The sequence below is a fragment of the Canis lupus genome, chromosome 5 (assembly GCF_048164855.1).
Source record: "Canis lupus baileyi chromosome 5, mCanLup2.hap1, whole genome shotgun sequence".
Classification (NCBI taxonomy): Eukaryota; Metazoa; Chordata; class Mammalia; order Carnivora; family Canidae; genus Canis; species Canis lupus.
The window spans coordinates 98098-124078 of NC_132842.1; the positions used below are offsets into that span (position 1 = coordinate 98098).

At 37.8% G+C, this 25981-nt stretch overlaps 1 long non-coding RNA gene and 1 pseudogene across 1 annotated transcript; one reads left to right on the forward strand and one right to left on the reverse strand.

The window, feature by feature from the left end:
- Positions 1-1319: 1319 nt before the first annotated feature.
- Positions 1320-1416, forward strand: LOC140634593 (U6 spliceosomal RNA; annotated as a pseudogene).
- Positions 1417-12202: 10786 nt separating this feature from the next.
- LOC140633134 (uncharacterized) lies at positions 12203-25227 on the reverse strand. The gene is made up of 3 exons (XR_012030725.1): positions 24526-25227; positions 20468-20879; positions 12203-12452 (listed from the first exon to the last, which is right to left on the reverse strand). It is a non-coding gene; the product is annotated as an uncharacterized lncRNA (long non-coding RNA).
- Between the last annotated feature and the right edge of the window lie 754 nt (positions 25228-25981).

Sequence of the window (25981 nt, forward strand, 5' to 3'; positions counted from 1 at the left end):
CATGAAAGTGAATCAACTGAATTTTTTTTGGTTTTGCACTGCATATAAAGGTTATGTGTATACAATATTGAAGTCTATTAAAAGTGTGCAATAGCATTATGTCCAAAAAACACAATGTATATACCTTAAATTTAAAAATACTTTATTACTGAGATGCACGGGTGGTCCAGTGGTTGAGCATCTGCCTTCAGCTCAGGGCATGATCTTGGAGTCCCAGGATGGAGTCCCACATGGGGTTCCCCACAGGGAATCTGCTTCTCCCTATGCCTAGGTCTATGCCTCGTTCTCTTTCTGCATCTCTCATGAATAAATAATTAAAAAATAAAAATACCTTTATTACTAACAAATGCTAACCATCATGTGAACTTTCAGTTGGTTGCAATCACTGATCATAGATCCACGTAACAAATTAAATAATAATGAGTAAGTTTGAACTGCAAGAAGGACACAGAGACATGAAGTGAGAAATGCTGTTGAAATAAAAATAACACCAAAAGACTTGCTCAATGCACGTTTGCCACAAACTTCAATTTGTAAAAAAAAAAAAAAAAAAAAAAGATTTGTGTGAAGCACGATAAAATAAGGTATGTCTATATAAAAAAGTGTTAAAGTGATTAGTTATTAAAGAAAAAAGGGTTTTTTTTCTCATAACATTTATCAAAATAAATTCTCAGATGAATTAAAGGCATAATTGTGAAACAATGAAACTACTGACATATAGTTGATAATATAGGTGAATTTTATATGAACATGGATAGAGAAAGCCTTTTTAAGCATAAAAGTCATAATGATATCACCAAGATGGCAAGAAAAATGATCTTCTCCAGTTCCCTCAGAGAAAAACCAACTAGGAGTATCTATAGTCAAGGCATCTTTGTGAAAGTCCTAGAACCAAGGATGAGGCTGGAGTATCTACTTGGCTCAGAAAAAAATAAAATAAAATAATGCATTTGAAGGGTAAAAGGAGCAGTTTTACTTTGACCTAATCACCCTTTCCCAAAACCAGTGCAGTACAGCAGAAAGATATACTCCCAGAAACCTCTGATTTCTCCAGTGTGAAAAAGCCCAAGGGAGGGTATCCAGCTTCTCCACTGTTATGAGTGCTTCTAAGGATGCCTACACTTCAGTCTCATCTCACAGGGACCACTGGAGAAATAAATAGCATAAGACTTTCAAGCATCAGAGATGGAGAGGGAGAAAGGGGCTCATAGCAATTAAGGCAGGGATCATGGTAAGCTGTGGTTTGGGGAGTGTAAGTACCTGAACAGAGCTCTTAGCTAAGAGCCAGAGTGAGAGCCATTTGGAGAACCAAAGTGATGGTGCTCACTTCAGCAGCACATATACTAAAATCGGAATGATACAGAGAAGATTAGCATGGCCCTTGCACAAGGATAACATGCAGCATTCCATATTTTTTCAACTTCTGGTCTTTGGCCTTGTCAGAATCATCCAGGGTGAAATTTACTTAGGTCATGGTTGATATTCTTGACTCAGCCCGCTCACATACAGCCACTCTGCACTTAGCAAAATGACTAGAAGGAAGAATTCAACACAAAAGAAAGAATCAGAAACAGTACTCTCTGCCACAGAGTTACAGAATTTAGATTACAATTCAGTATCAGAAAGTCAATTCAGAAGCACAATTATAAAGCTACTAGTAGCTCTGGAAAAAAAGCATAAAGGATTCAAGAGACTTCATAACTGCAGAAATTAGATCTAATCAGGATGATATTAAAAATCAATTAAATGAGATGCAATCCAAACTGGAGGTCCTAATGATGAGGGTTAATGAGGTAGAAGAAAGAGTGAGAGATATACAACACAAGTTTATGGCAAGGAGGAAGCTGAGGAAAAAAGAGAAAAACAATTAAAAGACCATGAGGAAAGGTTAAGGGAAATAAATGATAGCCTGAGAAGGAAAAATCTACATATTGAACAAATCATAGCTGAGAACTTCCCTAATTTGGAGAGGGAAACAGGCATTCAGATCCAGGAGATAGAGATATCCTCTATCAATAAAATAAAATAAAATAAAATAAAATAAAATAAAATCAATAAAAACCGTTCAACACCTCAACATTTAAGAGTGAAACTTGCAAATTTCAAAGATAAAGAGAAAATCCTTAACGTGGTAAGAGACAAGAGATCCATAACTTATATAGGGAAAAATATCAGATTAACAGCAGACCTCTCCACAAAGACCTGGCAGACCAGAAAGAGCTGGCAGGATATATTCAGGTCTTAAATGAGAAGAACATACAGCCGAGAATACTCTATCCAGCAAGGCTCTCATTCATAATAGAAGGAGAGATAAAGAGCTTCCAAGAGATGCAGAAACTGGAAGAATATGTGACCACTAAACTAGCTCTGCAATAAATGTTAAGAGGGACCCTGTAAAATAAATAGGAAGCCCAAAGAACCTACCCACAAAAACAAGGACTGAATAGGTATTATGGTGACACTAAGTTCATATCTATCAATAGTTACTCTGAACATGAATGGGCTAAATGATCCCACCAAAAGACACAGGGTTTCAGGCTGGATAAAAAAGCAAGACCCATCCATTTGCTGTCTACAAGAGACTCATTTGAGACCTAAGGACACCTCCAACCTGAAAATGAAAGGGTGGAGAACCATTAACGTTCAAATGGTCCTCAAAAGAAAGCTGGGGTGGCAATCCTCCTATCAGATAAAGGTTATCCCAAAGACTGTAGTAAGAGATGAAGAGGGACACTATGTCATACTCAAAGGGTCTATCCAACAAGAAGACTTAACAATCATGAATATTTATGCCCCTAATGTGGGAGCTGCCAAGTATATCAAACAATTAATAACCAAAGTAAAGACATATTAAATTATAATACACTAATAGTAGGAAACTTCAACCTAGCACTTGCGGCAAATGACAGATCTTCTAAGCACAACATCACCAAAGAAACAAGAGCTTTAAATGATACACTGGATCATATGGATTTCACAGATATCTACAGAACTTTAGGTCCAAACACAACTGAACACACATTCTTCTCAAGTGCACATGGGACTTTCTCTGGAATAGACCATATTGGCTTACAAACCAGGCAATACCAAAAGATTGGGATTGTTCCCTGCATATTTTCAGACCACCATGCTTTGAAACTTAAACTCAATCACAAGAAGGAATCTGGAAGAAACTCAAACACATGGAGGTTAAAGTGCAGCCTGCTAAAAGATGAAAGAGTCAACCAGGAAATTAGAGAAGAATTAAATAAGATTCATGGAAACTAATGAGAATGAAGATACAACCATTCAAAATCTTTGGGATACAGCAAAAGCAGTCCTGAGAGGGAAATACATCACAATATAAGCATCCCTCAAAAAATTGGAAAAAACAAATACACAAGCTAACCTTGCACCTAAAGGAACTGCAGAAAGGACAGCAAATAAACTTATACCAAGTAGAAGAAGAGAGTTAATAAAGATTCGAGCAGAACTCAATGAAGTAGAGACCAGAAGAACTGTAGAACAGATCAACAAAACCAGGAGTTGGTTCTTTGAAAGAATTTGTAAGAGAGATAAACCATTATTCAGTCTATTGAAAAGAAAGGAGAAAGGACTCAAATTATAATATTATGAATGAAAGGTGAGAAATCACAACCAATACCAATGAAATACAAAATTTAAAATAAAAAAAACCATGTAATTTTATATATATATAATAATAAAAATATTATTATAATATTTTAATAAAGCAATTTATTTATACACCAATAAATTAGTCAATCTAGAAGAAACAGACACATTTCTGGAAAACCACAAACGACCAAAACTGGAACAGGAAGAAACAGAAAACCTGAACAGGCCAATAACCAGGGAGGAAATTGAAGCAGTCATCAAAAACCTCCCAAGACACAAAAGTCCAGAGCCAGATGGCTTCCCAGGGGAATTCTATTAAATATTTAAAGAAAAAACAAAACCTATTCTACTAAAGCTGTTCTGAAAGATAGAAAGGGACGGAATACTTCCAGACTCATTTTATGAAGGCAGCATCACCTTAATTCCAAAACCAAAGACCCCACCAAAAAGGAGACTATAGACCAATATCCCTGATTAACACAGTTGCAAAAATTCTCAAAAATATACTAGCCAATAGGATCCAACAGTACATTAAGAAGATTATTCACCGTGACTAAGCAGGATTTATCCCTGGAATGCAAGGCTGGTTCAACACTCTTAAAACAATCAACGTGATAGATCATATCAACAAGAGAAAAAACAAGAACCATATGATACTCTCAATAGATGCAGAGAAAACATTTTTTAAAAGATTTTATTTCTTCATGAGACACACACACATACACACACACAGAGAGAGAGAGAGAGAGACAGAGACACAGGCAGAGGGAGAAGCAGGCTCCACGTAGGGAGCCCAAGGTGGATTCGATCCTGGGACTCCAGGATCAGGCCCTGGGCTGTAGGCGGTGCTAAACCACTGAGCCACCCGGGGGGCCCCAGAGAAAGCATTTGACAAAATACAGCATCCATTCCTGAACAAAACTCTTCAGAGTGTAGGGAAGGAGGGAATATTCCTCACCACCTTAAAAGTCATCTATGAAAAGCACACAGCAAATATCATTCTCAATGGTTGGAAATACTGAGAGCCTTTCCCCTAAGATCAGGAACACGACAAGGATGTCCACTCTCACCACTGCTATTCAACATAGTACTGGAAGTCCTAGCCTCAGCAATCAGACAACAAAAAGAAATAAAAGGCATTGAAATTGCAAAGAAGTAGTCAAACTCTCCCTCTTCACAGATGACATGGTAAGGTACCTATAAAACCCAAAGACTCTACCCCAAGATTGCTAGAACTCATACAGCATTTCGGCAATGTGGCAGGATACAAAATCAATGCTCAGAAGTCAGTGGCATTTCTATACAGTAATAATGAGACTGAAGAAAGAGAAATTAATCAATACCAAAATCCCATTCAGGTTTATTGCACCCAAGCATAAGATACCTAGGAATAAACTTAACCAAAGTGATAAAGGATGTATACCCTAAAAACTACAGAATGCTTCTGAAAGAAATTGAGGAAGACACAAAGAGATGGAAAATATTCCATGCTCATGGATTGGAAGAATTAATACTGTGAAAATTTCTCTGCTACCCAGGGCTATTTACACATTTAATGCAATCCCTATCAAAATACCATAGACTTTCTTCAGAGAGTTGGAACAAATCATCTTCAGATTTGTGTGGAATCAAAAAAAGACCCTGAATAGCCAGGGGAATTTTGAAAAAGAAAACCAGAGCAGGGGGCATCACAATGTTGGATTTCAAGTTGTACTACAAAGCTGTGATGATCAAGACAGTGTGGTACTGGCACAAAAACAGACACGTAGATCAGTGGAACAGAATACAGAACCCAGAAACGGGCCCTCAACTCTATGGTCAACTAATATTCAACAAAGCAGAAAAGACTATCTCCTGGAAAAAGGACAGTCTCTTCAATAAATGGTGCTGGGAAAATTGGACAGCCATGTGCAGAGGAATGAAACTAGACCATTCTCTTACACCATACACAAAGATAAACTCAAAATGGATGAAAGATCTAAATATGAGACAAGAATCTATCCAAATCCTAGAGGAGAACACAGGCAACACCCTTTTTGAACTTGGCCACAGAAACTTCTTGCAAGATACATCTGTGAAAGCAAGGGAAACAAAAGCAAAAATGAATTCTTGGGCCTTCATCAAGATAAAAAGCTTCTGCGCAGCAAAAGAAACAGTCAACAAAACTAAAAGACAACCTACAGAATGGGAGAAGATATTTGCAAATGACATATCAGATAAAGGGCTAGTATCCAAGATCTAAAAAGAACTTAGTAAACTCAACAGCAAAGAAACAAACAATCCAATCATGAAATGGGCAAAAGACATGAACAGAAATCTCACAGAGGAAGACATAGACAAGCACATGAGAAAATGCTCTGCATCACTTGCCATCAGGGAAGTACAAATCAAAACCACAATGAGATACCACCTCCCACCAGTGAGAATGGGGCAAATTAACAAGGCAGGAAACAACAAATGTTGGAGAGGATGCGGAGAAAAGGGAACCCTCTTGCACTGTTGGTGGGAATGTGAACTGGTGGAACCACCCGGGAAAACTATGTGGAGGTTCCTCAAACAGTTCAAAATAGAGCTGCCTTATGACTCAGCAATTGCACTGCTTGGGGTTTTACCCCAAAGATACAGATGCAGTGAAAGACCGAGACACCTGCACCCCAATGTTTATAGCAGCAATGTCCACAGTAGCCAAACTGTCGAAAGAGCTTCAGTGCCCATTAAAAGATTAATGGATAAAGAAGATGTGATCTATATACACAATGGAATATTACTCAGCCATTTAAATGACAAATACCCTCCATTTGTTTCAATGTGGATGGAACTGGAGGGTATTATGCTGAGTGATGTAAGTCAATCGGAGAAGGACAAACATTATATGGTTTCATTCATATGGGGAATATAAAAAATAGTGAAAAGGATTAAAGCAGAAAGGAGAGAAAATGCGTTGGAAATATCAGAGAGGGAGACATAACATGAGAGACTCCTAATTCTGGGAAACAAGGGGTAGTGGAAGGGGAGGTGGGTGAGGAAATGCGGTGACTAGGTGATGGGCACTGAGGATGGCATTTGATGGGAAGAGCACTTGGTGTTATACTATATGTTGGCAAATCAAACTCTAATAAATAAAAAATATACAAAAAAATGAGAAGCGAAGAAAAAAAAAGTGATGACACCCCAACCCAACTGGCTGGGTTTGGTTCTGTGTGTCCACCTAAAGGTCTCTATAAGGAATGCCTGGGTGGCTCAGTGGTTTAGCACCTGCCTTCGGCCCAGGGCATGATCCTGGAGTCCTGGGATCAAGTTCCGCATCAGGCTCCCGGCATGGAGCCTGCTTCTCCCTCTGCCTGTGTCTCTGCCTCTCTCTGTGTGTCTTTAATGAATAAATAAATAAAATCTTTAAAAAACAAAAACAAACAAACAAAAAAACAAAGGTCTCTATAGACAGAGCCATCTTACAGCCTGCTCACACAGGGAAGGAAGTCAGCAAACCCACCCAGTGTGGTACACTGCCTCACCTAGGAGCCTAATCAATGATCTATGAGAGGTCACACAGCCCAGGCTATGACCTCACCTAGACAAAGAGCCAACCCAGTAGCTCTGTTCAATTGTTGAGCAGAGACTACAGCCCTTCTTATTCAGGACACCTCAATAGTGACCATGGACATCCTTGGAGCTCAACATACAGGACACAGAGCATAGCCAATGGCCCTGTCCAGCACTAGAACCCAGCCCACAGCCTTGCCTGATTGCTGAGCACAGCCTGAGGTCCCCCCTAATCCCAAAGAGACTTTACCTGAATGCCAAGTCATGCCAGAGGCACATCTGGATTGGGGGCACAGCCTGTACTCTCACCCTACCAGGGCCAATTGCAGACCCAGCCTGCAGCCCCACTCATAAGCAAAGTAAAAACTAGTAGCACCACTCTGCCTGTGACTCCAGCCCACCAGAGGTGAATGCTGATCCAGCTAATGGCTCCACCTGACCATGAAGCCAATACAAAGCCACTCAACCAGGGAGCCAGCCAGCAAGCAGCCCAATCTGAATGCCAAGCTGAGTCAGCAGGCTCACCTAACCAAAGAGCTCAGCCAGGAGTACTCCTATCTCAGAGAAGAGACAGAAGCCTCACCAAATTAGAGACCCTAACAGTAAGCCCCTCCTGCCCTCAGTTACTTCCATCTGACCCATCCAAGCCCCACAGTGAACTATTATTGGTTTAAAAGAGAATTCTGAAACTATAAGATAGGGTACATAAGCCTCATGGCACTAACAAAGAAAAACCCTGTAGTAGATGAGCAAAGTATTGAGATAGAAGAATCAAAGCACACCACCACAAAGGGTCATCAAATCAGAAAAATAAGACAGCAAGGGACAAAGAAGAGAATATAGGAATTACAAAACAGTCAGAAAAAAACAATTAACAAAAGTTAAAAAAGAAAAGAATACAATTAACAAAATGGCCATAGGAAGGCCCTACCTATCAATAATTACTTTAACATTGGTGGATGAAATTCTCCAATCCAAAAACCTAGAGAGGCTGGGATGGTTAAAAAAAAAAAAACAGGAAACTAGATCCAACAATATGCTGTCTACAAGAGATTCACTATAGTTTTAAAGACACACATAGATTGAAAGTGAAGGGATAGAAAACATTCCATACAAATGGTAACCAAAAGAAAGGAGGAATGGCTATACTTCTATCAGAAATAGAGTAAGTTTCAAATAGTCACAAGAGACAAGGAATGTCACTGTATAATGATAAAAGGATTAGTTCACAAACAAGCCATAATAATTGCAAATATGTATGCATCCAACATCAGAACATCCAAATATATAAAGCAAATAATAACAGAGCTGCATGGAGAAATAAACAACAATACAATAAGAAGGGTTTTAATATTCCATACCCAATAATTGATGGATTACTCAGACAGAAAATCAATAAGGAAAGAGCACTACAGTGTTATCTGACTGTATATACACATGATTGCATATAACATATGACTATATGATCATATATTGTTATTCAACACTAGATAGTGATATGTGAAAAACACTATAGATCAAATAGACGTAGCAGACATATATAGAACATTCCACCCAACAGCAGCAGAATACACATCCTTCTCAAGTGCAGACAGAACATGTTCCAGGACAGATCATATGTTTAGACACAAAAAAGTCTTAACAAATTCAAGAAAATTAAAATTATATCACATGTCTTTTCTGACCACTATATAGATACAAATAAGAAGAGGAAAGTTGGGAAATTCACAAACATAGAAATCAAAACACACTACTGAACAAACTATGGATCAAAGGAGAAATTAAAAAATCTTGATATAAATGAAAATGGAAATATAACATGCCAAAATTTATGGAATGCATTAAAAGCTGTTCTAAGAGGAAAGTTCACAATCATAAACACCTACATTAAACAAAGAAATATCTCACATAAACAATCAAACTTTACAACTCAAGGAGCTTGAACTAAGGTCAATGGTAACAGAAGAAAAAATAATTAGGATTAGAATAGAAAAAATGAAACACAGAAGAATAAAACAAAAGACTAACAAAACTAAAAAAAATTTAAAAGAATTAGTTTTTTTTAAAAAAACTACACAAAATTGACAAGCCTTTCACTAGGCTAACCAAGAAAAAGAGAAAAGACTCAAATGAATAAAATTATCAATAAAAGAGGGATATTACAATTGAAACATCATTCCAAAATATCAGAAGAGGGCAGCCTGGGTGGCTTAGCAGTTTAGCACCTGCCTTTGGCCCAGGGCCTGATCCTGGAGACCAGGGATCGAGTCCCACATCAGGTTCCCTGCATGGAGCCTGCTTCTCCCTCTGCCTGTGTCTCTGCCTCTCCCTCTCTCTCTGGCTCTCATGAATGAATAAATAAAATCTTTTATATCAGAAGAGACTACGATAAGCAATTATATACCAATGAATTGGATAATCTAGAAGAAATTGTACATTTCTAGAAACATACAACCTAACAAGACTGAAGCAAGAAAAAAAAACAATATCTGAGCAGAATAAATATGAGAAAAGCCATTGAATCAGTAATCAAAAACCTCCCAAAACAGAAAAGTCCAGGACAAGATAGTTTTACTCATGGATTCTACCAAACACTGGTGAATTTAAAGAATCAAAGCCAATCCTTCTGAAATCCTTCCCAAAAATTGAAGAAGAGGGAATACTCCCAAATTCACTTTATAAGACCTCCACTATCCAGATACAAAAGGCATGGGATCCCTGGGTGGCGCACGGTTTGGCGCCTGCCTTTGGCCCAGGGCGCGATCCTGGAGACCCGGGATCGAATCCCACGTCGGGCTCCCGGTGCATGAAGCCTGCTTCTCTCTCTGCCTCTCTCTCTCTCCATGTCTATCATAAATAAATAAATCTTAAAAAAAAGGCATATAGATACTAAAGGCCCAATAGCCCGATGAACATAAATGCAAAAATTCACAACAAAATACTAGTTAATAAAGTTAGCACATTAAAAGGATGGTATGCCACAAAGATGGGATTTATCCCTAGGATGCAAAGAAGGCTCAACAAACACAAGTCAATAAACATGATACATTAATATATCGTTGGATAAAAATCACAGAATCCTCATAGCAAAAGCATAATAAAAGCATTTCATAAAATGCAACATGACAAAAATAAAGCCCATATGTAATATAATTAAAACTTCTGGAAGAAAATATAGGGTTAAAAACTCCTTGATGTTGATCTTGGTAATGAGTTTTTGCATAGAACACCAAAAGCACAAGCAACAAAGCAAAAATAAACAAGTGGCTCTACATCAAACTAAAAAAGTTATCTTTACAGCAAAAGAAATTATTAACAAAATACTTAATAACAGAATAATAATGGTGACACAAAGAATAGGAGAAAATACGTGTAGACCATATGTCTGATAAGGCATTAATTTCCAAAATATTTAAGGAACTTCTACAACTCGATACTTAAAAAAACAAAGAAAACCCCAAATAATTCAATTAAAAAAGGGGCGAAGGACCTGAGCTGATATTTTTCCAAAGAAGATATCCACATGTCCAAGAGGTACATGAAGTTGTGCTTAACATCAGTAATTACCAAGAAATACAAATCAAAAACACAAAAAGATATCACCTCACACTTGTGAGAATGACTATCATCAAGAAGACAACATATGTTGGAAAGGAAATGGAGAAAAGGAAATACTTCTGCGCTGTCAGTGGGAATGCAAATTGGTGCAGTAGGTATGAAAACAGTATGAAGGATTCTCAAAAAATTTAATACAGATTCTCAAAAAATTAAATACTCTATATGATCTACCAATCCCACTTCTGGGTATATATACCTAAAGGAAATGAAATTAGTATCTTTAAGAGATGCCTGCATCCCTATGTTCACTGCAGCATGGTTCACAATAGCCAAGACATATAAAGAACCCCAAGTCTCCACTGACAGATGAATGGACTAAGAAAGTATGGTGCATAATACCGACATATATTCAAATACAGGTGTGGGCACACAGGAATACTAAAAAAGAAAAAATCTTGGGGCACCTGGGTGGCTCATTTGGTTAAGCATCTATCTGCTTTTGGCTCAGGTCACAATCCCAGGGTACTGGGATCAAGCCCCACATCAGGCTCCTTGCTCAGCGGGAAGCTTTCTTCTCCCTTTCTCTCTGCCCTCCCTGCCCCCATTTGTGGTCTATCAAATAAATAAATAAAATCTTAAAAAAAAAAAAGAAATCCTGCCATTTGGAACCACATGGATGTATCTTGAAGTCATTATGCTAAGAGAAATAAGTCAGACAGAGAAAGATAAATGCTGTATGATCTCACTTACATGTGGAATTTATAAAATCAAACTCATAAAAATAGACAATAAAAAGGTGTCACCTGGGAGAAGGGCGTGGAGAGATGGAGGAAATGGTTACAAGATAAATAACTACTAGGGGTAAAATACACAGGATGGTGACTACAGTTAACAGTAATGTATTGTATATATGAAAGCTCCTAAGAGAGTAGATCTTAAATGTCCTCACCACATTCTCTAAAAAAAAAGGTAGCTGTGACATGATGAATGTGTTAATCAACCTTCCTGTAGTAATCATTTCACAATGTAATCACATTGTACACCTTAAATTTACATGTTATATGTCATTCATGTGTCAATAAACCTAATGAAAAATATCATTCTGGAAAAAATAACAAAAAGATAAACTATAAAGGGCACCCTGGCAGACATAACTATGCACAACCTAAAAACTAGGAAGGGTGAAAACATGAAAAACTAATAAAAGGTCAATAAAACTTGGGGAAAATCTTTGCAACTTTCACAACAAATAAAAAAATACCTCGATGCTTTAAAAGATTAAGTCAGTAAGAAGAATAATAAGCATTACACACTGAAAACCAAGCAAAAAGCACAAATAGGAAACATAGATACACACAGAAATATAACTACACAAGGCACACATGCACACAAACTTGATCAACCTGCTTAGCATTAAAGAATTGGAGAAAATATACAGTTACCTCCTACTTTAACCATATTTTCAGACTGAAACAATGAAAAAAATAATTAGACAGTGTTTGGGAAGCATACAGAAAAACAGACACAGTCATGTATTGCTTGTGAAAAAAAGGTACATTATTGAAGAGTAATTTAAAATCATAAATCAGGGATCCCTGGGTGGCGCAGCGGTTTAGCGCCTGCCTTTGGTCCAGGGCGCGATCCTGGAGACCCGGGATCAAGTCCCACGTCGGGCTCCCGGTGCATGGAGCCTGCTTCTCCCTCTGCCTGTGCCTCTGCCTCTCTCTCTCACTGTGTGCCTATCATAAATAAATAAAAATTTAAAACAATAAAATCATCAATCAAATGGTTTAAAAATGAATATCAATTAAAAATTCTACTCTGTATTTTCTTTTACTCTTAGGATATAATTTGCAATGTGTGCAAACCTCTATACTGTTCAGTAAAGACTCTTTAAATTTGTGTACAATCGAAAGCAACTCCTAAATCAATAGTGAGGAACTGAATTAGTGAATGGTGGTACATCCATTTGATGGAATACTATTGGCCCAAACAAAATATTGGTGAATAGGTGTTTAAAAATTATATATAAAAATGAGCAAATTAATTGAAAACAGTGTTGCTTTTATTTATTGTATTAATTGAAAGCAACGTGGTAGATTGTAAAGACACACAATGTTTTTATCATGAGGGTGTAAGCAGCATTGATGTGGTTTACCTTTTCTACCTATATTTAAACATTTTCCTACAATAAAAATGAATTTCGTCTTTTGTGGTAAAAGGAAAGATTTTTTTAGAAATAAAAAGAGTTAAATTCTTAAAAAGAGTCAGTATGTGGTCTTTATCCATAGTATTATCTTCGTTCATTTGTATTATCCAGTAACATCCAAAAGTAAAGACTCCCTTCAAGTATTATTTTTTTTTAAATGGAAAGGTCCTCTGTTTTTCTTTTTTTTTTTTTTATTTATTTATGATAGTCACAGAGAGAGAGAGAGAGAGGCAGAGACACAGGCAGAGGGAGAAGCAGGCTCCATGCACCAGGAGCCCGACATGGGACTCGATCCCGGGTCTCCAGGATCACGACCTGGGCCAAAGGCAGGTGCCAAACTGCTGCGCTACCCAGGGTTCCCCTCTTCAAGTATTATTAAAGACATACACACCCAAGATAGACCTGAAGACTTGGTAAGTTACCTGAGCCTCCCAATGGACCTCTCTTTCAGCAAATAACACTTTCCCCGAGGCATTACACATCAATTCTGCGTATGCTGGTTCCATGTGTGATTAAGTTTTCTCTTCTCACAGAGTAGATGCTCCAAAAACACATGCCTAACCTAACAAATTATGTGCCTAGCCAAGGCCATCTCTGCAATCTTTCAGGCCAGAAAGCTCTTTGATGTCTCCTCTAGATTTGTCTAACACATCTGTGCAGGAAATAGAATAAAACTACATTTTTTTCATTTTAATATAGTGAAAGGAAAAGCATATTTAAAAATTATACCATGAAAATGAATTTTTAATTAACTTCTGAATGCAGTTATAACCATGACATAAAATTATTTTATTATTAAAAAGTGATCTTGGCCATGTCTATGTCTTCCTCTGTGAGATTTCTGTTCATGTCTTTTGCCCATTTCATGATTGGATTGTTTGTTTCTTTGCTGTTGAGTTGAATAAGTTCTTTATAGATCTTGGAAACTAGCCCTTTATCTGATATGTCATTTGCAAATATCTTCTCCCATTCTGTAGGTTGTCTTTTAGTTTTGTTGACTGTATCCTTTGCTGTGCAAAAGCTTCTTATCTTGATGAAATCCCAATAGTTCATTTTTGCTTTCGTTTCTTTTGCCTTCGTGGATGTATCTTGCAAGAAGTTACTGTGGCTGAGTTCAAAAAGGGTGTTGCCTGTGTTCTCCTCTAGGATTTTGATGGACTCTTGTCTCCCATTTAGATCTTTCATCCATTTTGAGTTTATCTTTGTGTGTGGTGCAAGAGAGTGGTCTAGTTTCATTCTTCTGCATGTGGATGTCCACTTTTCCTAGCACCATTTATTGAAGAGACTGCCTTCCTTCCAGTGGATAGTCTTTCCTCCTTTATCGAATATTAGTTGACCATAAAGTTCAGGGTCCACTTCTAGGTTCCCTATTCTGTTCCATTGATCTATGTGTCTGTTTTTGTGCCAGTACCACACTGTCTTGATGACCACAGCTTTGTAGTACAACCTGAAATCTGACACTGTGATGCCCCCAGCTATGGTTTCCTTTTTTTAAATTCCCCTGGCTATTCAGGATTTTTCTGATTCCACACACATCTTAAAATAATTTGTTCTAACTCTCTGAAGAAAGTCCATGGTATTTTGTTAGGGATTGCGTTAAATGTGTAAATTGCCCTCGGTAACATTGACATTTTCATAATATTATTTCTACCAATCCATGAGAATTGAATATTGTTCCATCTCTTTGTGTCTTCCTCAATTTCTTTCAGAAGTGTTCTATAGTTTTTAGGGTATAGATCCTTTATCTCTTTGGTTAGGTTTATTCCTAGGTATCTTATGCTTTTGGGTGCAATTGTAAATGGGATTGACTCCTTAATTTCTCTTTCTTCAGTCTCATTGTTAGTGTATAGAAATGCCATTGATTTCTGGGCATTGATTTTGTATCCTGCCATGCTACCAAAGACATGGCCAACATGCACATGAGAGAATGCTCGGCATCACTTGCCATTAGGGAAATACAAATCAAAACCACAATGAGATACCACCTCACACCAGTGACAATGAGGAAAATTAACAAGGCAGGAAACCACAAATGTTGGAGAGGATGTGGAGAAAAGGGAACCCTCTTATACTGTTGGTGGGAATGTGAACTGGTGCAGCCACTCTGGGAAACTGTGTGGAGGTTCCTCAAAGAGTTAAAAATAGACCTCCCCTACGACCCAGCAATTCACTGCTGGGGATTTACCCCAAGGGTACAGATGCAATGAAAGGCCAGGACACCTGCACCCCGATGTTTCTAGCAGCAATGTCCACAATAGCCAAACTGTGGAAGGAGCCTCGGTGTCCATTGAAAGATGAATGGATAAAGAAGATGTGGTTTATGTATAGAATGGAATATTACTCAGCCATTAGAAACGACAAATACCCACCATTTGCTTCAACATAGATGGAACTGGAGGGTATTATGCTAAGTGAAGTAAGTCAATCGGAGAAGGACAAACATTGTATGTTCTCATTCATTTGGGGAATATAAATAATAGTGAAAGGGAATATAAAGGAAGGGAGAAGAAATGTGTGGGAAATATCAGAAAGGGAGACAGAACATAAAGACTCTTAACTCTGGGAAACGAACTGGGGGTGATGGAAGGGGAGGAGGGTCGGGGGTGGGGGGTGAATGGGTGATGGGCACTGAGGGGGGTACTTGACGGGATGAGCACTGTGTGTTATTCTGTATGTTGGTAAATTGAACACCAATAAAAAATAAATTTATTATTAAAAAATAAAAAATAAAGGGTTAAAAAAATGAAAAAAAATGTAAATGGTCTAACAGCTCTAATCAAAAGATAAAAGGGTGGCAGAATGGATAAGAAAAACAATATCCATTGGGGTCACGTTGGTGGCTCAGTGGCTGAGCATCTGCCTTTGGCTCAGGTCATGATCTCTGGGTTTTGGGTTCGAGTCCTGGATCAGGCTCCCCACAGCAAGCCTGCTTCTCCATCTATGTCTCTGCCTCTATCTGTTTATCTCTCATGAATAAGTAAAATATTAAAGAAAAGAAAAACAATATCCATCTAAAGATGCCAACAGGAGTCTCACTTCAGACCTAAAGACTCATAAAGATTGAAAATGAAGGATTAAAAAAAAATTCACCATACAAGGAAAAGCAAAACAACAACAACAACAACAACAACAACAACAACAACAACAAAACAGTCCAGGATGGCAATACTTATATCAGACAGGACAGACTTTAAAACAAAGAGAGTAGCAAGAGACAAAGATGGTCATTACAAAATAATAAAGGGATTAATCCATAAGAGGATATGGCAATTATAAATATCTTGATCATATGCTATAAAACTAGAAACAAATCACAAGAAATAAGTGAAAATGTCACAAATATATGGAGACTCAACAACATACTACCAAACAGTCAACAGGGTAATTAAAGGAGAAATAACAAAATGCATAGACACAAATATAAATGACAACACAATGGTCCAAAATTTTGGGAAGGCAGCAAAAGCAGTTCTAAGAGAGAAATATATAGGGATATCAGCCTACCTCAAGAATCAAAATAAAGCTCCAATAAACAATTTAACATGTCTACGGAACTAGAAAAATCCCAAGTATTTTTCAAAGAACTACAACAAATAATACTGAACTTTGTAGGAAACCACAAAAGACTGAATAGCCAACACAATCTTGAGAGCGAGTAACAAAAGCTAAAAGTGTCATGGTTCCAGATTTCAAGATATATTGCAAAACTGTACTAATAAAAAAACTATGGTACTGGTACAAAAAATCAACACATAAATCAAAAGAACAAAAGAGAGAGTTCAGAAACAAACATAGGATTAAATGGTCAATTAATCTATGAATAAAGAGGCAAGAATATGCAATGGAGAAAAGATAGTCCTTCGATAAATGGTGCTGTGAAAATTGGATAGCTACATGAAAAAGAAGGAAATTAGACCACTTTTTAACACCATACACAAACTCAAAATGGATTAAAGAACTCAACATAAGACCTGAAACCATAAAAACCCTAGAAGAGAGCACAGGCAGTAATGTCCCTGGCATCAGCCATAGCACTATTTTTCTAGATATGTCTGCTGAGGCAAGGAAACAACATCAAAAATAAACTATTGGGACTACGTCAAAATAAAAAGCTTTTACACAGCAAATATAATTATCAACAAAACAAAATGACAACCTACTGAATGGGAGAAGATATTTACAAATGATATATGTAATAAAGTATTAATATCCAAAATATATAAGGAATTTATACAACTTAATACCAAAAAAGCCAAACAATCCAATTAAAAAATGGGCAAATGACATACATACATTTCTCCAAATACATATAGATGGCCAACAGACACATGAAAATATGTTCAACATCACTAATTATCAGGGAAACGCAAATTAGAACCACAATGAGATATCACTATAAACCTGTCAGAATGGCTAAAACCAAAAATACAAGATACAAAAAGTTTTAGCAGGACATATAGAAAAAGGAACCCTCTTGCACTGTTGGTGGGAATGCAAGAGGAGCAGCCACTGTGGAAAGAGTATGGAGGTTGCTCAAAAGCTTAAAAGTAGAAATATCTTATGATCCAATAATGCACTATTATTTACCCCCAAAACACAAAAACACTAATTTGAAAAGATGTATGCACCCATATGTTTACCACAGCATTATTTGTGATAGTCAAGATATGGAAGCAAACTAAATGCCCATCAATAGACAAATGGATTAGAAAGTATTATGTATATACATACACACACACACGGAATATCATATAGCCATAAAAAGGAGGAGGTGTGCCATTTGAGAAAACATGGATTAACCTAGAGGGTATCGTGTGAAGTGAAATACCTCAGACAAATACTTAAGTGGAAGTTTTTAAAAATGAGTAAACAAACAAAATCAAAATGAGATGCATAAATCCTGACCACTAACTGGTGGTTGTCACAGGAGAGGAGTGTGGGGTGTTGGGCAAAATGGTGAAGGGAAGTGTGAGATATAGACTTCTAGTTATTGAATGAGTAGGCCATAAGAATGAATGCCCAGCGTGAAGAATACAGTTAAAGATGGTGTAAGAGCAGTGTGTCAGGACAGGCCGTAGCTACACTTGTGGTGAACATAGTATAATATATGGTCTTAAAATATATATATATATATATTTATATTTATAAAAAACATATATATATATAGTCTTGTTGAATCACTATGTTGTACACCTGAAGCTAATGTAACCTTGTGTGTCAACTATATATACATACATAGCTCCTGAAAAATCCTTGGATTTTTCTTTTAAACAAACATTTAATGAGCACATTACCTGCTGGACTGACACTAGATAATTTCACCTACAATATCACAGCTAAGTAAAATCTTGGTTATTTCTGCTCTCACCACAACTCTGTATACTTATTATTCAATGAAGGAATATCTCTGGTCGCTGAAATTGGACCCAATTTTTATTATCTTAACTACACCACAAGCACAATCTGATTTTACCTTCTCAAGCCTGAATGTCATTGGAAAAAAATAAAGCCTAGAAGAACCATTGGATAAAAACAGAGTACTGCATGTATAACCCAAAATTGGTTCCACACACCAATTTCTATATTTTTGATTCATAACTAAAGGATTCCTTGGTTAGTTCTCTGTTCATCTGAATGTGAAACAGCTCCCTTGCCAAGGTGATTTTCTCCTGGCAACCAACTCTTGAGTAAATATCAGAAGGATACTAGTTTGACCCAACTTACAATTCATCTGATTAAATTTGAAGTGGGTGATCCATTATTAAATAAAAGTCGAAGAACCTTCCTTCCATTTCATTTCTTGTGATTACATGCACCTGCCACATGGCTGAACAGCAAAATAACACTCTACATATAGCAGACTAGTTCTCATAATTTCCGCCTGTGTCTATCTGGACAAATCACCCATTTCAATGTATTCTTTAGTGAGTCATATACAACGTATATCTATGATGGCTTTTTAAAAAGCTTTTATTTATTTATCTGACACAGAGAAAGAGAGCATAAGCAAGAGGAGTGGCAGGCAGAGGCAGAAGCAGGCTTCTTAGTGAGCGGGAGCCCAATGCAGGGCTGGATCCCAGGACCTGAGATCATGGCCCGAGCCCAAGGCAGATGCTTAACTGATGCAGCCACCCAGACGCCCCTCTATCATGGCTCTCAAGATATTTAGGTTGAAACAGCGCTTTAAATAAGGGAACAGAGAAATTCAGTACATGTAAAAAAAAAAGTTTAGCCAGGAGTGGTAAGGAGTTCCTCCCTGTATATTACATCTAGATCTATTGGAGCAAAGAGAAAAAGAATATTCGACCCTCCTACACATGACAGGCTGTATGATATATTAGAAAGGGAATGAATGTGAATTAATTGGAAACTGCAGATTCCATTCCAAGCCCCCATCCTGCTGTGCACCATCTATTTGGCCAGATATAAATAACAACCTCTCCAAATGTTTTATTCATATTTGTAAAACTGATAAAAAAGATCCTGACTTACCCACTTCAGGGAATTGCTAAGGGAATCCAAGAGATAATAGAAATTGCCTTCATAAAATCTTTTTTTTTTTTTTTTTTTTTTTTTTTTTAATTTTTTTTTTAATTGGTGTTCAATTTACTAACATACAGAATAACACCCAGTGCCCGTCACCCATTCACTCCCCCCCCCCGCCCTCCTCCCCTTCCACCACCCCTAGTTCGTTTCCCAGAGTTAGCAGTCTTTACGTTCTGTCTCCCTTTCTGATATTTCCCACACATTTCTTCATAAAATCTTAAAAGCCACGTAAGCATTTAAACCCACCATTCCAAGTTTTCCTTTTATTTATTTTTTTAAGATTTTATTCATTTATTCATGAGAAACACAGAGAGGAGAGAGAGAGAGGCAGAGACACAGGCAGAGGGAGAAGTAGGCTCCTCACGGGGAGCCTGAGGTGGGACTCGATCTCGGGACTCCAGATCAGCCCCTGGGCTGAAGGCAGCGCTAAACCGCTGAGCTATCCGGGCTGCCCCCAAGTTTTCCTTTTAGGAGAAGGTAGGTGAGAATCACAGTAAAGAATATTTCAGCAGGAGTGAGGAGACCTAGCTAGACCTCTGGCTCTGCCCCAGAGTAGCTGTGTGATTCTCCAACACAGCATGCACCCTTCTCGAATTTCTGCTGCTTACCTATAAAAGGTGGAAAAGTCTGATGGAATATTTAAAAATCACAGATTTTAGAACCTGAACATTTGGCAGAGTACCATATATTGCGCAAAACTCTTTTTCCCTCCAGATTTTTTATTTCAAGAGAAAAATGACTTAAAGTCAGAGGGACCTGTAGCTGCTGCCAATGCCATGTGTCCACCTTTAGAAATTTTAATCACAGATTATTGGGGGGAGTCAAAGAGGAAAGCAACTTAACATGCTTTGGCACAACCTTAATTGCATGATAAATGTACTTCCAAATAACTCTGACCAAATTCCACTGGCTTTTAATTCAAGGATATAGTGATCTTTCATATTCCTTAGACATTCTGAATGCATCTTAAATACACATTACGAAAGCCATTATCTATACCTGAAAAGGCTTCCTGCTGGAAAGATTGAGGCGTTGCCTCATCCATCTGTTGCCTTGATTCCCAAATATCTGCCACAGCAGCTGTCTCTTGTGTTACTCCAAACTCTCTGGTAGATGGCCAGCCTATAAATATGCTTTCCAAACATGTGGTAATATAAGCGGAAGGTGCAGCCCCCTGCATCGGTGGCATTGAGGACAGGGCTGAGTAAAGTAGCTCTGTTTTGGAAAACCTGTGGCTCCGAAGATTCTATGTAGAGATAGTGTCCTTTAGCTGTGCCCAAGGTATGAGCCTTCATTGGCCCTGTATTAAGTGTTGAAGTTGGACCGTGCTTCCTGGTCCAATCAACGTCGTCTTCTGTATCTTGTTCCCAGTTACAGATTCCATTTTCAAAGTTACATTGGAACTCAGGTACTGAAATTGGTATGAAATAACAACAAAAAAATAATTAAGGACAAAAAACATGATTAAGAATACTTGTTGATATTTGGCTCCTGCCAAGGTTAATGATTTTAATGTTTTTTAAATGCGACACTAAAAGTTTTTAAAAAGTGAATAAATCCTAGATTTATATCAAGTAATAATATTTTATAGACTGGGGGGGGCATTACTTCAGCCATTATTTTCCAAATGCCTTTTATACCCATCCTTCACCATTTCCAGCACTATAACTTTATGCAAATGATGAGGGCACCATGACTGACTCAATACTATAAACTTCTGGCTCAGTCGATTTCAACCTTAGCCAAATGTCCCAATCACCAGTGAATGTTAAAAATCAAAACAAAACAAAAAACATGAAGTTCCAGAACTTATCTTCAGGGATGTTGATTTATTTTTTTAAAGATTTATTTATTTAAAAAAAAAAAGATTTATTTATTTTAGAGAGAGAAAAGGGGGGTCAGGGGACAGAGGGAGAGATAATCTCAAGCAGGCTCTCCACTGAGCACAGAGCCCTACAGGGGCTCAGTCTCACAACCCTGAGATTATGACCTGAGCCGAAATCAAGAGTTGGATGCTGAACCAACTGAGCCCCCCTAGCCCCCCCGGAGATGTTGACTGAACTGCCACAAATAGTGCGGTTGAACATCAAGATAATTCATTATCTCCCTTGGCGATTCTAACATGCAGAACTGAAGAGTCATACTTTAATAGAGTCCAATCTTTCAGAATCACCTGATGTGTACAGCATAATTGCTTGCTCCATGGCGAAGCTCCATACCAGCACTACCTGGTTAGATATGGGGGACCGAGCAATCCATATTTTTAACAAGTATCAACATGATCCTGATGCCAGCATTTTCCAGACCTCAGGCTGAAAAACTCCTCCCTTTGGTTTCATCTTGCCCCAATTCCACATTTCCCTCCATCAGTGCCAGAAAGACCATTCTTCTGCCTTCCATGGCAATTTATCATTTTCTTCCTGTACATACATGCTCATTTAATCCAAACTGAAATCTAAGCTCTTCTTTCAAGCTTTACCTTTCCCAAGTTAAATTAACTTCCTGTTTGTCCCTGGCCAGCCTTTTCTTAGCATACACCACCTTCCCCACTTGCCTTAAACACCTCACTCCTCTCTCCTTCTCTATTTATGCCTCCTGTTGTGCTGCGGGCTCTTGGCAGCATCTCCTGAGAGGCAGTCTTTTCTTCTCACTGGATTGCAGCTCCTTTGAGCTGGAGCTTTTAAGCTTAAAACTCCTTCCAGGCACTAGAAGAATTCAAAGCACTTATAAAGGATTGACTAGCCCCTCGTCACCTAGCTTATCTACCACAATTTCCAGAATATAGTAATGTAGTCATTTTCAGGATGTGAACATTTTGTTGACAACAAGGATTTGTTTTTAGAATAAAAACATTTAGCATTATTTGGGTAGAAGGAACAGGAGTTAGAATTAATGCATAGTTTTACATTTTAGCTTCATTCACCGAAGTTAATATTTTTTAAACATATAAATGTCAGCTGTCCTTTCACTATTCATCTTAGTAAATGCACTTGGTGCCAAAGGGGAATAAATATTCTGAAACAATAAATATAAGCAAATGTGGATAAATGCAGCCGGGCTAGAACAAATCATCTGTCTTTGAAAACCACGGAACAGGAGCTTAGAACTAATGATGGGAGCCCAGTGAGTAAATGTCAAATGGGAGATGAGCTTTTGTTTGATATTTCCTCACTTGTGACTAATCAAGCCCAGCTGTGACGTGAACTGGGGACCCACAGCATACTCTCTGGGTGTCAATCTTTGGCTGTGGAGCAGAAGGAGAATGTCAAGCTGCTAAGTTTTTTGACATAAAACTGGCACTAAAGCCAACAGATTTTGATATTGCCTGTCTTCATATTGACTGTATGTTCAATCTCTATTTTGAAAGGGAATGCACGTAGCTCCACCTTCAAATAAAAAACCCTATCTCTAAACGTAGGAAGATTTAGGAAATAAAACATAGATTTCTGGATGCCTAATGCTTTCTATGGAATCCAGGAACACATTTATATGGAAAGCTGCGAGAGAAACTGACACTCTGATACCACTACTGTTCTCTTTCACTAATATTTAGTCACAAGTAGTATTTTGATTATTATAGTTGTACTGACATAACTCCATCTAAGTTAATAGTAGTTTTAAGGATAATTTGCTTTTTTTTTTTTTTTTTTTGAGGAGTGGGCTTCGGAGAGCTTCAGAAAGATGAAAAAGCTTTCTAAAGCCACAAAAATAAATTACCTTGGGGACAAGTTACACTTCTTATGTTAGCCATTGTCTAAATTATCAACTTTATTTATATCCACTCAAAGAATTAGTTGTGTAATGAGATGCATGGTAATTCTGACTTCAATCCACCTGACTGTATCAAAGATCACATATATGCAGCATGCTGTACAATAATTTATATGGAAGTTTCTTAATGCAGTGTTTCTTATGATGCACCAAGCATTTTATGGCTTCACTTTGGTTTATAATTAGCCTCTCAATGTAATAGGCATATAGCTTGAATTTTAAGAATTGTTGCTATTTCTGGACAAAGAAAGATGCAAATTCTTTTTCTGATTGATTTTGTAATTGAAGTAAAAAACAGCTATAAGCTTCTGATTCATTTTCAGGAGCAAGTGCAATGGGCACTACCTGGTGCTAGGTTTATTAAATTATAAAATGTATACAATCATCAGATACCATAAACTTTCTGGTAATTTAAACCAGAAACTCAAGACTTACTTTTGACACAGCACTCCCTGCTCCCTATAGCCAAAACATCATCAAATGTCCCTCCTAAGTATTTCCCCAAACATCAGTCCCTCCATCTCCATCACTGCCGCTGTGATACAGGCTGCCCACCCCTCCTCAGTGGATTATCGCAATGGCCTCCTGATGGGTCTCCCAAATCCACTCTCCTCCAATCCACTTATCACTCTGTATCTACACTGACATGTTTTAATATGCCAATTTTATTATACCACTTTCCTTCTTAAAAACCCTCAAATGGAGAAAAACTTTCCTAATATAGACTATAAATATCTGCAAATCTGGCCTCCTTCACATTTCTGTCCTTATACTGCACCCTATCTCTCCTTCACCTCCTCGCTCCTACCGCACTGGCTGGCCTCCATCTGCTACACGGTCACATATCAGGGCTTTTGCATATATATGCTTTGACTTTTTTATTTTCAGATCTCAGCTAAGTCATCTCCTTTAGAAAGTTTAATACCATTATTATAAAGTCACTGCACTCCTCTCCGTATCTCCCATCAAAGCTTCCAGTTTGTATTTTTAAAAGAATATTTGAATAATATCTACTTCTCAATTAGACTGTAAATTCCATGAGATCTGAAACTCAGTCATTGTGGTTAGCACTTTATCTATAGTATCTAGTTAATAAGTCCACATAACAAATATCGGTAACCTGATTAATCAACCACTCATCACGGTCGTCAACTCTGGAACAATGCTTCCTGTCTTTGCCTTGATTGGCTAGAAAACAGTGAACAAATCAAGATCTCCACTGTAAAAATACGATGGACCAAAATAATAATAATAATTAATAATAATAACAACAACAAAGCACTTACCACAGTCAACCTCATCAGTATGATCACCACAATCATCTACCAAATCACATAACAGAAGTTTTTCTATGCAAGCCTTGCTGCGTTGACACCAGAAAAAGTCCGGCTCTTCACAGCTCTCTGCAGGAAGAGAAAGGGTACAATTTTCAAATCTGATGTCATCAATAGCTGAGACTCCGTCATAAATGCCAAGACTGACTTTATCTAGTGACAAATGGAAGGGCTGAGTAAGGCGTCCAAGCTGAATAGTGGCCTGTGACCACTGGTTGCCCTGGTTACACAATACTCTCCAGAGTACTGTAGAGTCGTTGGAATCTTCCACATGTAGCTGTAGCTCAGCTGCTCCCACTGACAGACCATGGTCATAAAACCTGAAAAAGAACAAACACAAGGAATGGAAATGATTTATTGCATAGACTAAATATTTAACTTATAGGCTCTTCCACTCAGTCAACCGTTGATTAATAATTAGCTACAATGGACGCCTTTATTTCTTGCAGTAATCATTGCTGCTCATATGCGAGAGCTTATCTGCTGAGGTGCATACTCTGGCTCCAGGACCCTGGGAGCCTTTCTCAAGGAGTTCCATCTAGAACAGAGGAGGCAGAGTTAATTAAATTATAATCCACTGTTGGAGGGAAAGAGTCTCTTTCATCTAAAGAAAGAACACAACAAATACTGATAATGTGCTTCTAAGTAAAATGCTAATTGTATAAATATAACAGTACCTATTTTTAAAGGCAAACCAAGGGCAAATCATAAAGTCTAACAAGTGCAGAAGTACGCCTGCAACCACCGGGTTGCTGGGGTAGCTGACCACAGTTTTTAGTATTTACCAGAAGGAAAGTATGCATCCAGGTCCTGCCTGGCTAAACGTTGGGCTCTGGAGTTTGGCAACTTGTGACAAGCTTCTGCTTTCTTCAGAATGAACATAAAATGCCCTATTGAGATACAAATACAAATTGTAAGTTAGCCGACTGAGTTGAGGCACCTGCCTCTTAACCTTGTACTAAGCTCTGTGTCTGACTAAAATTAAGACTATACAATCAAAAATCAATAAATATGATGAGTCAAATTTGCTCTTATGAAAACTAAACTAGTATCTACCTCCAGGTTGAAAATCATGCAAAAAGTTAATAATTTAAGTGAATTCAGCCAAAAGCATATCTATACTCCCTCCCCACCACCCTTAAAGGAGTCATTTCACACTAACAACATAAACGTAATTGACACTATTTAGCTATTTGTCACACTATTTGTTGCAGTAACATAGAGCTTTAAATGCTTATCTTTCTCTTAACAGGCCTGACCAAGGGTGAACAAAAGCCTCTCCTTGCTTATTACCTTCAGTTGTGTTGGGAGTATGATCCCTAGGTGGAGCCTGTTGCTCAAATTCAGCCAAAAGGTTACTTCTAGAGTTCCATACCCAATCAAAATGGTCACCACTAATTGCTTCAAA